Raw genomic sequence first — 15,432 nt, 5'->3', positions numbered from 1 at the left:
AATCAATTTTACGTTTCCTTTAAACGAACCTACGAGTACATTAGAAGGAAAATAAATTAATTGAACGGATCATAAATCAAATCGCGCGACCACTGAACTACAAGATCAAGTCCGAAAGGTCAATACGAGCATTATTTAATTAAACCAGTCGTCCCGTGACCCGCGGCTCTAGGGTTGCCTCACAAGATTCGAGGAAAAAAACTAATGGCGTAGACTGTACTTCGTGTCTCTAGGTATGGCCTTGTCCAGGAGGGCGAATTCGTCGCGAATCATACGCGCGTTGGCGAGAAACTAGCAGCACAGTATTATAATATTATTATGTATATGACTGTGCTAGCAGCCAATACATTGCGTCCACAAGATAAGCGCGAGTTGTAAATTCGCGCGTAAATCGCGTCATATACGCTCGTGTTCGCGTGAAGACATTCGCGGCGAATTCGCCCTCCTGGACAAGGCCTATGCCGTAGTGATATAATATTTATTTGAAAATGAATATCGGCTTAGTACTGTTATCAATTACGATACTTAAAAAGAAAATTAATTTCCAAGTAAAAATACGTAAGTTATCTTTAAATTGTAAGCCTAGGCGCCGACCACCGACTTTTACTTGGCCGATAGTTGGGTCGAACTGTTAACCAGAATGGCCATGTATGGAAGTGCGCACATTAATTCTTTATAGAAATTAGAATCAGAGGTGGAATTGTGTAAAGCAATCGTAATCATATGACAGTTCATAACGTACGATAAAGTCAGATGAACAAAGCGTTTGACAAAATAATCGTACTTTATGAATTCCACCTCAGGCCCAACTATCCGTAAACTAAAAGTCGGTGATCTGCGCCTAGGCCAAAAGGCAATATACAACATTCTGAATCGATTGGAAGGCCTGGATGCGAATAATATTTTCACTTAAAACACCCGATTTATATCACCACGTTGGAAAGCTATCATTATCGCGCTTCCAAAGCACTTGACCTCCAGTTGATCTTCCTCTTTCATTCGACCCAGACATTCATAATCTATTTGCACACTACCTTTACACCACCAACTATTACGAATCCCTTAATTGTATTCCGAAAGGGTTCCAAGCAAACATTAGTAGCAACCCTACCCAAAGGGTTGCCAGGTCCGAAAACACAAAAGCCGGACTCTGAACTTCATTTGGCCGGACATTTTACCCTAAAAACCGGACAAATGATGGGGGGAGGGGGGGGGGGGTGCAATTAGTGTAATAGCTCGAGTGAGTACTACTTTCATTGTATCATCAGTTGCTCGACTTTCACCTGGCGCATTAGGCCAAATAAAAAGCCTAACAAAAGCCGGACAGGCCGGACAAGACAATATTTGGCTGGACAAGACCGTAAAAAGCCAAACATGTCCGGCTTAAGCCTGACAACGCCTGGCAACCCTACCAACCCCAATACGCTTAGATACCACCGTCCGTCCAAAATTAACCCAGGGTAACCACTGGCCCCTGTGATACTAGTCAATATGGGCACACGGGGCAAACAGGGAGCAATTATAAGAAGCGCTTTCAACTTTATTTGGAAGTCTGGAATTGGGTCACTTACTGAGAAATCACTCTTAAACCGATTATCCGATTAGGTTCATCTCGTTGAGGATTTTTCTTAGAATTCTCAATTTACTTAAGGTAATGTAGAATTTTGCGACGTGGGAAAGTGTTGCTATACCGATTTCGATCTTTAAACCACTTTATCTGCTTAATTTTTTCGTATTAAAGCTTGCTTTTTCTTCCTCTTGGAAAACATTGTAATGCGTCACTTAATTATGATTTAATTCCACTCAGAATGGACTATACAATCTTCTTTATAAATAAAAAATCATACAGCGGAATTGAGAACCTTCTCCTTTTTTGAAGTCGGTCAAAAAGATTTTAAAAGGACAAGAAGGTTTAGATAGCTCACTGATCGGATCGAACCACCGCTCGGTCACTTTTAAAACATTTCCGTAACTTTCTTTGGCATTTTCTCGCATTAGAAAGTTGTGCTGTTGTTTGAGCATGCCTTTAGCTTTAGCAACAAAGTTTTCTATAATCCATAAAGGTACTTCATTATGAAATAAAATGCTAAAGATTTCTTAAACATGACTAGGATCTACCTTTCTGCATAAAAACACGAATTGCCAAACTTAATATACCTATCTCAAAAAACGTGTATAATTTGAGAACTATGATTGACGTCACTATAATCAAGTATAATTTTTAGCATGACTGTTTTAATTTTACTAGTACTTGAAGACAACAACAACAAGAACCGAAAATCTCAACACTGCATCAGAAACCGGTCGAAACAAAAGTTCGGAAGAGTATCAAAGACAAACTCGCATTAGGCGAAATTTGAAAGAGCTAACATATGTAGGGGCAGATAGCCCGTTCATTACGGCGGAGTTACGAACAGTGACCCTAATTGTGTCACTTCGTGCGTGAAAGGGACCACTTAGTTACCAGGGCCGTGGCTCCTACTACGGGAGATTTGAATATTTACGATTTTATGAGGTACAAAGTCAATACCTATCAATAAAATTATAGAAAGGCGAGATGGAAAAAACACCACGTAATTTGCATAATAATGAGGCTTTATTATCTTCTGGCGGTTATAAAAAATGCAAAAGCTTCTTATGTAAAAATACAACAAATAGTAAAATTATAATCATTATCATTTCAGCCACAGGACGTCCACTGCTGAACATAGGTAGGGCACATATTAGTACGCAGAACAGATGGGGCAGCAAAGTTCTGTAGTGGAGGCCATGTACCGGAAAACGCAGCGTGAGACGTCCTCCCGCAAGATGGACCGACAACCTGATAAAAGTAGCAGAGAGGCGCTGGATGCAGGCCGCTACCAACCATGCGATGTGGAATTCATTGGGGGAGAAATTTATCATGTCATTAATAAATTGGATTGGATATTCAAAAGTCTGGTCTAATTTTGCTCTTCAGTCAGAAATAATGAGAAGAAAGCATTAACTTGGCAGGCAAAGGAAAATACATACATACATTTAGCAAATACTTTTACGCCTCCTCAACCGAATTACTAAGTACCTTAGCTTGCTTAATAATTTGGTTAAGAACTACTTCTGAGATAATAATGAGATTCTGAGCTATTTGGTCTATCTATTTACCTAGCTAGGCGTAAAAGTATTAATATGCAGAGTTCCTTAAAACATTTCTATTTTGATTCATCACTACGATTTTTTTCGGTTTTTCGTCAACAGAATCTTAAATAAAGAACTGACTTTTATCCGTATTCACAAACGATACTTGCTTAAGTGAAGCAGCAAATCGAACGCACAGCGTTGAATAGAGCTCTGTGATAAGTTTTGTGGGACCCTGCGCGTCCCGAGCACTGTGAGACCTCATAGTAATGTATGTGAATTCGGGCGTTAACGTTTCAAGTATAGAATAGAATAGAATAGAATAGAATATTATTTATTTGGCACAATACACAATAGAAGTGAGTTTCATTCGAGAACACGCAGTGCTGTCTAAAGCTAACCAAGCCAAGCGTAGCGTGCGCCTTATGTGAATAGATGGAGTCATCAGACCCTGGCCTTTTCCCAATTATTTTAGGGACTGCCCACGAATCACAAATACCGTCTAGGACAATCGGAACTTTTTAATAGCTGTACCGGGCCGACCTGTTTACCCGGCTCCGACTTGATGGAAAATTTTGAACTACGACTTGAGTTTAATAAAACTTTCTGATGAATTTTATTCAAAATATTAACATTCTGTGTTAGCAAATACTTTTGAACCTAGTGTTCTGATAGAGAACCTGTTCAGCATAAATATTGCGTCACAACAGACTGGGCGTAGCCAAAAATAACTAAAAATCACGTAAATGCTAACATAGCCGTAAATAAAAACTACATTTTATAAGGTGTCACTAAGCGATATGGGTATTAGTTTTTCGACTACATCTTAAACGGACCTGACTGCCTATGTTTCCTCTTAGTAATTTCTAGTTTTCGGGATCACAAACTAACCTCGTGTCGTTTAACATCATCTTTTTACCTTGACAACAAAGAACTACAAAATGACCTTAGTCCTGTCTCTCTTTACTCACACAATCAAATAACACTTCATCTTAGTCACTTGACCGAAACAAAGTCAGTAGAGCCTTAAAACAAATTTAAGTAAATATTTCCCTTGTACCCTTTTGTTTTGGGCCCTTCCTTTGATAGTAAGCCAAAGGTTAGGCGAGAGCTTTGGAGGGTGCCTTACCTGCCGACCGCTAAGTCGCTACTTCTTAAGTGAGGTCCTAATGTCAACTAATTCGGCTTCTAATTTAGTTTTTAATGCCCACTTTAAGGGTTAATTTGCTTTGAATTTAATATGATTAGGGATGTTCATACTACGCAAACAGTTGTGAAGAAACTACTGTCGTCAGTTCGATATAATTACGTAAGACTTAAATCGGCCTATTGTGGGTCCCATGAATCAAACCATAGTAAAATAAATAATAATGGTAGTCTAACTATAATTTTATAATAACCCACACAAAAAACAAGGAGAGTAACTAAGCAGGTCTTTTTTTTAAATTTATTACTGTCTACTTTCAAATTAACATAAAGTATTTTGAGTTTAATCTCCAATCTTCAACTCTAGACACCGAAGAATTCGTAATGCTAGAATTTTAAACAAAATATTTCATTACAATTTCTCCAAACCAGCCAACTTAAAAAACTACCCTCAAAAGCACAAGACCGTCTACAAAAATGCGGACAATGCAAATAGTTTTGATAAAGAAGTCGTCAAGATAAAAAACAAGAAATAGCGAGTCCGCTCCCCGAGATAAGGAATATCTGGGCATAAAAGATTTTGTCGCGGCGCTATAGAGGGCGCTGTGTCGGTGGCGCCCTCTAATGAGCTCGGTGCAACTTAATTAGAATTGTTGTCCGGATAAACTCCGGGCGGTGTCGTCGCGAAGTTTTTTTAATGACTGCTTAGTGATCTCTTTGTTTGATTTAGTAACTAATATTGCTAATATTATGTAGTACCTAAACTTAAAGAGACTTGGGTGTATACAGCAGAATATTATTGAATAGTATTATCTACTGAAAACCGGCGTTGAGGTACAAATACTTAAATCTGGACCGACATACCATGGAAGTATCACTGAACCATGTGAACTGAAAGCGCATCAACGCGAATGATTTTACACTAAATTCATGAACGAATTCATAACACTTTCAATTTGAAAAATAAACTTATTTCATATCGACAACGATTGAAACTATACCCACTTTATCGATATTGTCCGCGGCCAAACACCAAACACTCGCACCGACTGGAAAAAATCCAATAGGCAAAAATGCAGTGGATATTTTGAAAATAATATTTTCATGTTCGAGTGGAAATTCTTTTTGAAACTATGTGGGATTGAATACCCGAGCCCCGGGCGACGAGTGGCCTTATCGTGTTTTAGGAACATTGTGCGCTAGGGACGAGAAAAGTTTGTCGATGTCGATTAGTATCGATAGTTGGAATCTGAATCTTTATTTGAAATTGAAGCAGTCTGTACTAACAGTCTGTACTAAATGTGATAATAAATAACAAATAGTGCTGCATTATTATTTTGTGCATTCAATTTTACAAGAAATACTGAATTCCTGAAACATTTCTGCACAGTAGGCATGTATAGGAAAATTCGACTGCCAGCACATAGATATCGATCAAAATTCAAAATACAAATACAAAATCCTTATTTGTGAATCATAGGTAAAATGGTGACGTCATTCCGCTCAAAAAACATAAACTTATCGTATGTAGATTAAATCAAGCTAAGTTCAAAATCTATTGAGAAAATGCGTCAAATTGCAAAAGTCATCTATAAGTAAAAATATCGATAGTAAACTGCAGAAAGAAAACAACTTGGCGGCACTACTCCATATACCTATGCTAAAAAGCTGTACATACTTCGGATTTTAGTGTCTACAAAAGATATTTTCTACATCGCGAAATTCTTCAGAGTTATAGTCTTTGGAGAAGTTACTCTTGAATTCAAGTCATACAAATGCTTCGGCGTTTATTTTATTTCTTGTGCTTTATGGCGCTGACTTAACTTGGATGTGTTTTGACTTGCGTATCGGTAGAGAGCGACTTAAAACTGTATTGCTAATCTGTTTTACTTAGTAGAAACTATAAATGTGTACTCAAATTCACTGTTTAGCCTAAAGGTTAACTGGTAGAGAATGCCACACTGTAATAAGTTCGCGTTTTGTATCGCAATTTTGTGTGCAATAAAGATTTTAAATAAATATATAAATTGGTACCTAGGCACTATCAATGTGTAAACCAAGTTAAAAAAATATTACAAGGCACGCATCTATCCACCGTCATAGGCAAGATAATGTTAATTAAGTCAAAGTGACATCTAACACTTTGAATTGATAGAACTGTTTGAAGATTAATGCTTCAAAGGGTATTTTAATGAGCCGTCTGATTGAGCTAAGTGCAATAGCACAGATAGGGGCTCATAAAGTTAGACACTTAGCAACCTAAGTCACAAGTTTAGTGATATTAGTAACATACGCCCGTATTCACAAAAATGATGCTTGCTTAAGTGAAGCAGCAAATGGTACGCACAGCGTTGAATAGAGCTCTGTGATTGGTGCGTATGTCACCCTGTGCGTCCACGCGCACTGTGAGACCTCATAGTAATGTTAGTGTATACGGGCGATAGTCTACGAAAGACACTCCTTAAGCAAAAGTGGTAAGCAAATGTACAGAACAAAAATACTCTCACAAAATAAGAACACGTCCCTCGCGGCGGTAACTATCTTCGCGAGTTAGCGGGACAAGTTATTCCCGCGATTGCACGTGCCTTATCGGCGGGACAGCGGGACGGCTCCCGCGGGACGGCGCGAAGTTGCGGTCACTTCCAATGTGGTTACGGTAATGTTGTTTACGGCGTTCGCGTCGCGTGAAGTGTGCTACGTGGCTTTTTGTTGGGGAACTTCTGTTATGAAGGTGCCCTTATTGACATATTTCATAATGCTTAGTACCTACTGGGTCAAAAACATAGAAGAAGCATTGTTTTATTAATACTAAATAAATACCTCAGTATCTCTGTTTGTTACGATTTAACAGCCTAAGCCGCTTCACCAGTCTTAATGAATTTCAGCATACTTTTTTTTTTTTTTTTTTTATGTGATAGGAGGCAAACGAGCAAACTAGCATCCCAGCCCGATCCGTCCAGTGGTTTGGGCTTTGCGTTGATAGATCACTATTTTAGTCAGTCAGTCAGTCAGCCACCGAGTTAGATAGTTATGTATATTATGTAATTAGATAAGACTTTCTAACAGAACATGACTTGAAGACATTCTGAGTAATTAACTATTGGCAATAATCTAGTAAATACGAGTATCTATGCTAATCACAAACATCAACACTAACTAATTTCCTCGTACCCTACAAACTTAGGACATAACGAAACAAATAGGTACAATGATGCCGAATACCAGCGAAATCTCATCAATAAATACAAATAACGAGACAGACTTTAATATGCAATGATTAATGAGAAAAACATCAAAGGAACTAAAAACAACAACGTAAAATATGCGAAACCCGTTGCAAAAACGTTTACGACAAATATTTTTCATTTGCACTGGCTCCAGCATCACTCATAACACAAATGAAAACTGTAATCCTTTCAAAATATGAAACATTCAAACGGACGGAAAACATCTGCGTAACAAAAATTAGTGACGATTAAAAATTCCGCCCGCCCGCGGGCGTAGGGCGGGCGTAATGTGGATAACCCGCCCCAGAACGGCCCGGAACTTCCAACTAGTTCTAGCAGTAACAGTTACATTATGAATAAGACGGTGCTAGAGAGTTGCTAAGCTTTGAATTCACGGAAAGTAAATGTAGACATAACAATTAAAAAGTTGTAAAAAAGGTAAAAAAATCTTAGGTACTAAAAATATTGGGGGTTATTACAAAAAGTTAAACGCCCATTAAAAACTTGTTTAAATTGTCATTTCATATCGAATGTAACGTCAAGCCGCAAGAGTACATAATGTAACGCGGTCATAAATGTCGCGTTAACACCCGTGTCTTTCTATTTTAGTTGAAATGTCATTTTAAAACAATGTTCAACGTGTATTTAAATGTTTTGTATTAAGGCCCCTAATATCTAAAATATGAAATCTTACCTGACTCGACGATGTAGACAGCAAACTGCTGCGCGATGTTAATCTGAAAGGAAAATAAAGGTCAATTTAATTTACATGGAAAACATCAAAGCTCAAAGAGAGAATTGTAAGGAAATACGTGACTTTGAATTATGTTAAGTACTCTTTATTTGACAATGACCGTGAAAAAAAAGTTTATTAGACTGCCCGTAATAATGAATATTTATGTGAGTTTCCAGGACTAATATACATTCTTTTCTTTCTTTTTAAATATTTTTAGCAATTTGTATTGCACAAATTACTAATAGTCCCTTTAGCCCCTCGTGGTAAGCTAAATATGCTTGTATTACGAGTGGGCTCACCACAATAGTCGAGCGGTGGGATTCGAACCTGCGTTCCCGGATCTCGAGTCGGCCAGTCCGACCACTTCACCTCACATTCAGAGAGACACCTCATAACTGCCCCACAAAGCATTAAAGTAATAAATAAGAATATTCTATGTTATCATAACCAACCATCCCTCCAAGTTTGCCCAAACAAGATTTTCCAAAATCATTGGCCAATGCAAGTTTGCGCCACCTTTTTGGCCAACACCCTAACCCGCGAAGCCTAAACTCGTAAGTAAACGCAAATTATGTGCCTCTAATCTTTGCAACACCCCATAGCCGCCAACTTTGAACGAATGCCTAACTCTTGCCCCCATTAACAATACAAGCCCTTGTACAACAGCAAGGACAAGTGTCTAAATTAGAACGTATTTCTATTTAAAGTTAGATCTAAAGCAAAATAAATAACAATGAATATAATACTTAGGCGTACAATGAACCAAATACCGTAAAAAAAAGTTATGAAAAGAATTGCGAATGAGTTCTTTTATTTAAACAGGCTTCGCCTTTGTACTATTATGAATATTCCATCTTCGTTCGTTCGTTTCAGCCAAATGACGTCCACTGCTGGAGAAAGGCCTCCTCCAAGGTTTTCCACAATGCACGGTCCGGCGCTGCCCGCATCCAGACTCTTCCCGCGAACTTTACCAAATCGTCGGTCCACCTAGTAGGAGGCCTGCCCACGCTATGTCTTCCAGCCCGTGGTCGCCACTCGAGAACTTGTCTGCCCCAACGGCCACCGTCTCTACGAGCTATGTGCCCCGCCCACTGGCCAGTTGAACACACACATTTCATCTTCACTACCTTACAATCTTGCATTCTTCTTGGGTGGACCCACACAGAAACAGCCGGTTAGATGCTAGTACTCGGCTTTGTTAGAAAAAAAATCAGATTCTATTGATACGGACGTCTATTTTATTGTTATTTTCAAACAATAACGAGCTGGCTGCTCTCCCGCGTCTCACGCGTTCATGACAAATGAATGGATGGAGCATTATAAACGTGTTCCAAATGAGCAATTACCCTGTAATTAGGCGGTTCATTATGTTTAGGCGCATTTACATAGCAAACAGTTGTCATACGTTCATTAGCGACAGTGAGCCTGTCAATCGTTTTGATCGCGACACGTTAATTAAAGCTATTGTAATGCAAATCTATCAAACAGCTCAGCTGATCGTGATTTACTATGAGATATCCAAGAAACTCGAGAACACCACCTACCTATTATATTTCTCATCGTACAATCACCTGCGTTTGCCTTACTTAGTATAAATTAAATGTAATAAACGCATGTTAAATATTAATGCAAAATGCACCTACCTTCTTTATAAGTAAATTCAGACTAACAAATGAATCACTGCACCGCATCCACACGCTTGTAAAAGTAAACCACTAACACATGTTACTATGAAAAGTTATACAACCTACTTTGAAAAAGTCTACATAATTTATAAGTTTACCACTTTATAAAAGTTTTAAGTAGCCAAAAACATCAAAAACTAACCAACTAAACTCAAAAACTGACAATAAACCAACCAACTCACGCGCAGAGTCTTCCAGCCAGCCGTGAAAATATTCCACCCGCAAAAGAAAATAAAAATATTTAAGCTGACCGTAATTTGCTATGAGAAATCCAATAAAACTGAGAACACTACCTACTAAGTACATTTCTCATTTTACAATCACCTCATTTTACAACCAACTTATAAATCTATACTAATATTATAAAGCTGAAGAGTTTGTTTGTTTGTTTGTTTGTTTGTTTGTTTGGTTGAACGCGCTAATCTCAGAAACTACTGGACCGATTTGAAAAATTCTTTTTGTGTTGGATAGCCCGTTAGTTTCTGAAGGCTTTAGGCTATATATCATCACGCTAAGACCAATAGGAGCGGAGCACCAATGAAGAATGTTTGAAATCAGTGATTTTTTTCCTTTTGAGAGCTGACGCTGCGTAAACGGTTAAAGTTTCGCAAAAATCATGTATGACAGGATTGTTCCCCTTTAAAAGTTCTAAAAAAAAGTCCGCGATAGTATATGTCTATCTTTTAAGGTTGGCTCATAGTAACCCTTTTTATGCAAAAAGAAATCTGTTTTATATTAATGCATTATTTGCGGAGGTTTTTTCATAAACATGATATTAATCCTTATCCAAATAAATAAGTTATTCATCACAAGTATTTAATTTTAAACATACTTGGCCTTTACACCATTCGATTTCAATAAATATCTTAGGAGATATCGTAGTTTTAAAATATCATCGCAGCAAAATAATGATCAAGTACTGCGCGCGCCACTGATGGATCAATGCACAGCCTAAATCGCTGATCGTAGAGACCTGAAACTTGGACGGTGTGTTCTTTGTAAGACGTAAGCATCTGATAAGAAAGGATTTTCCAAAATTCTACCCCTAAGGAGGTAAAAAGGGGTGGCAAAGTTTGTATGGGATAACGAGATTCCTTCGTTCAATCTACTTCAAATTTCGCATAAGCATTCTATAACAGAATTAATGGAAGATGTGTTTCGTATTTTAGTGAAATGCACCCCCTAACTATGTTAAAAAGGGGTAGAAAGTTATTTTAGTGGTGATTTGCTTCAAAGTTGATATTAATTACATACTCATTAGTGCATTTTTTTTACAATCATGTCATGTTACAGACTATCATACTCTAGGGGCCTCCACTTAACCTCGGAGTGGGTGCCCGCTGCGTGCGCTCGCCTAACAATGCATAGTAATGCATGACGGTCATGCCGCGGGCACCTGCTTGCGCTGTATATACAAAAACTCATTTTCGCGCGAGAGTTTTGGCGGAGGCCCTTGAGGTCGTGGGAGTAGTCTTGAGGAAAAGCTCCTTCTCCCACGGCCAGTGGCATGCTAGAAGCTTGGTGATTCTAGCACCGGTAGGAAAATAAAAAAAAAGTTTACCAATAATACTGCGGTAGGTGTAGTTTTCGATTTCGTAGTAAAAAGATAATACCTACCACCGAGTAACTTTCACCGGATCAAAGGCCGAGCTGCATATTCATAAAATATAAGAAAAAAATATTTTCATGTTTATTTAACCTTTAAGATTTTTATATTTTATAAGTATTCAAACATTTAGATAATAACGTTGAAAACATTTAAAAATCGTATGAGAACGTTTTCGACTTCTCCGCGGACGAAGTCGCGGGCAAAAGCTATTAGTAAAATAATTAGACTAAATTATTAAAAGTGCCTACCCAAAGTCATTATTCCACGCGGACGAAGTCGCGGGCACAGCTAGTTGGAGGTAATAAACGCAAAACCTTGTAAAATATTAATGCAAAATGTAAGTAAATTTCGATTAACAAATGAATTCACTGCACCGCATCCACACGTCTTGTAAAACTACACTACAAATAAGTACTTACCTATTACTTACATTTCTCATTGTACAATCACCTGGGTTTGCCTAACTTAGTATAAATTAAATGTAAAACGGAAAAACCTTGTTGAATATTAATGCAAAATGCACCCACCTTCTTTAAACGTAAATTCCAAATATGAAATAACTTCACTACACCGCATCCAAACGTCTTGTAAAAATAAACTCACTAACAACACACTTTACTATGAAAAATTTATATTTGAAAAAAAATCCCCGATCGCCACGGTCACACAATTTAGAACAGTCACAAGATGCCAAAATACACCACGACTCAAGAAACAAATGTCAAAACTGTGATTATTAATTACAAAAATTACAATATCAAATTAAAATATTCCTTTACTTCTTCTAGTAAGAAAGGGTGTGCCACAACTCGTGCGCATCGACTGTGACCAGACGCAGCGTGAAAATTATCTACCTCCCCAGAAAAATAAAAAAATAACTATAGCAACTTGCAGCATGTTCCATTACAGGATATTTTTTCCTTTTTTGCTACAAAGGCTTTTGAATTTCGAATTCTAAATTAATTTATTTTTTAAATGGCAGCCTTTTGATTAATTGAAAATATTATTTTGCACTGAATTTAAAACTGAACTCGCTTTAAAAATGTTGCAACTGAAATTATTCTGTACCCAAAGCTTACTTTTTGCCCGTGGCTTTGCCTACATGAATATCGATCTGTAATATAAAGTCTTCGAAGTTTTCGAGAACACTACCTACATTTCTCATTTTGCAAAAGTAACTACATTTTCCTAATTACAGTTATAAACGCAACCATCTTATCAAAATATTAATGCAAAATTCACTCACCTTCATTAACAATTAAATTCCGAATAGCAAAATGACTTCACAGCACCGCATCCAACGCCTTGAGAAAAACCGACCTACATTGCGTATAATTCTATAACTTTGGAAAAGTCATCTCCACTATCACGATTTATAACAGTCACAAGATATTAAAAACATCACAAACTAACGAATAATAGTCAAACCGGGATCAAATTACCAATTACAATATTACAATTTTATTACAATAATTTTATAAAAGCACTAATTCGCACATACAAGGGCGCGTCGCAACTCCCGCGCAGAAACTGTAACCGACGCATCGCGAAAACAATCTACCCGGAAAATAAAAAATATTGATCACGTGACTGAAACCATAGCTACTGCGACTGTTTCTTTATGCCTTTGCCATATTAAAAAATAATCGATTCTAAATTTAAATTTGATAAATGAATTTACGCATTGTTTACGTGAACTGGAACTCAGTTTATTCTTAGATCGCCTGAATATTATCACGATTTATTTTAATTTCGGTCTTTGAAAACTTATTTAAGAACTAAGTTTGTGGTTAAAGAGTGTGTGTGTGTATTGTGATTTGTGAAGTTTCTTGTGGTTTCGTGAATAGTTTTATCTGAAAATAGTGGCAGGATTTTGCATTGGGTACGACATCAGAAAGGTAAGTTTTAAAGTAACTCAATGACAGGTTCCTTTTAATAAATATTGTGTATGCGAACGTCCTGTACCCGAAGCTTAAATTATGATCTGTTCCTACACAAATTATAATCAAACGATTCTAAAACATCAAGTGAAAAAAATGGGAACTATAACCCAGTATTGATAGTAGCGCCCTCCTGTAAATGTCATAATTTTACGGTTTTCCAACGTGGCAAAAATCGGAACTAATAACTCAGTATGGATAGTAGCACCCTCCAGACAATGTAATACGGTTCAGTGTTGCACAACTACGAGTATACCCTTTTCAAACAACATCATAAAGTAACAAATAAACTGAAAATGGTACTTAGGTACTTTCGCATTCATATTTGTATGGATGTATTACTCGTATAATGATACAGGCACGAATATTTCTGTAATTAAAGTACAACTTCAGTTTTCTATGGAAAATTGACTACAAAACAGTTTGCAGTCATAATTAAAATTACACAAATGAGTTCCACGAAATGCGATGCGCACCAATTAAACTATTCCTGGAAAATAACCTAAATACGTTCCTTTGTTACGTCTAGTCTAGATCCAGGCAAATAAATCTTTGAACTCCACACCCGTCAACGATAAAATTCTGAACGCAGTGAAAGTTCTTAGTTGAAAGCGGGCGAATTAGCGGAGAGCCATTGTGCTGCTGCTAAACCTGACAAGATGGTAAATAACTAATTATTTTGCATGTACACTGAAAAGCCAAACTAATTATTAGAGCTTTTAGTTAGTACTAAGGGCTCTTTCAAATTGAGCAGGACGGTTGTCGTGCGTATGCAAGTCCGCACACTTGGTACTTGTCAGTTTTGTTAAATATAACGCAATTATCATACAATTTTCCGTGTGCGGTCGTACAAACGGACGACAACCGTCCGTCTCAAAACTTCTAATTTGAAGGAGGTTCTAAGCTACACACTGCTTCACCAGAAAGACAAACTTACGAGTATATTATTATTCATCATCGTCAACTCAGCAGACGTCCACTGATGAAACCAGGCCAGATGTCAGACGTATTTCATATTATGTGAGTTCCTTCATTCCTTGTTGCTTACAAACCCTAAAATGTCGAACCACGAGCTATGAAGTTTTCTTTCGATGCTTCTTATTATTTATTGTCCCGAAGTTGAGGAATAAAATATTTGAATAATAAAAGTACCTACTCTTAAAACATAGTTTAATATTTTAGTTTAACATTATTTTAGTCTGAATTTGCTCATATTTTCTCCATAAAATAAAAGTACCCAATTATTACTACAGTAATAGTCTTTGTGTGCGTTGTGTATGCTGAGACATTTAAAAATATTCACTGAGAGAGTAGTTATAAAATTTTATGAATTTATGAATGAAAATTTAATAGCCACCTGCCGCGTTAGTTAAGTTAGCAGACTACGCCGGCTGAAGCTACGCCTCTTTAGCTCAGTGGTAGAGCACTGGTCTCGTAAACCAGGGGTCGTGAGTTCAATCCTCACAGGAGGCATGCATTAACATTTTTGTTTTTGCTTTTTTACTGGCCTAAGTAAAATGTTTATAGAAGTAATAGGGTCTGAATGGGAATAGTATGGTAAGGAGGTCAAATATTATGATTATCAAAAAACCCTAAAAAATGTTTTTAAATTATGTAAGCTAGTTCACATTTTCGTATTGTACTCTTCTATTTTTATTTGCTTTGAAATCATTAATTTAATCTGTAAATTTTAAAAACAGAACGTATAAAACAAATGAAGTTAAACGTGGGTATTTTCATAAAAACTCTACGGTGAGACACCGTTTGACAGCTCATAAAAATTTAATGGCGGTGTCCGATTGTCTATTGTTTTTATGTTGTTGAGATGATATAATTTTAACGATAGTGTCTACTACTACTACGACTGGTGATATAATTTGGGGACAAATATTAGATAGACTTTATTTGCTCAAACTCTTATTTAGGTAATAGGTAATAACTTTTTTGTAGTTACAAAACGACTAACTTCCAGCAT

The 15,432-nt window shown here is 37.1% G+C and overlaps 1 non-coding gene across 1 annotated transcript; it reads left to right on the top strand.

Moving 5' to 3' along the window:
- Nucleotides 1-14,858: 14,858 nt before the first annotated feature.
- Trnat-cgu (transfer RNA threonine (anticodon CGU)) lies at nucleotides 14,859-14,930 on the top strand. Its single transcript has one exon. It is a non-coding gene; the product is annotated as a tRNA-Thr (tRNA).
- The last annotated feature ends 502 nt before the right edge of the window (nucleotides 14,931-15,432 follow it).

Source organism: Ostrinia nubilalis, chromosome 16, assembly GCF_963855985.1.
Source record: "Ostrinia nubilalis chromosome 16, ilOstNubi1.1, whole genome shotgun sequence".
NCBI lineage: Eukaryota > Metazoa > Arthropoda > Insecta > Lepidoptera > Crambidae > Ostrinia > Ostrinia nubilalis.
This window is presented reverse-complemented; position numbering and strand designations above follow the sequence as displayed.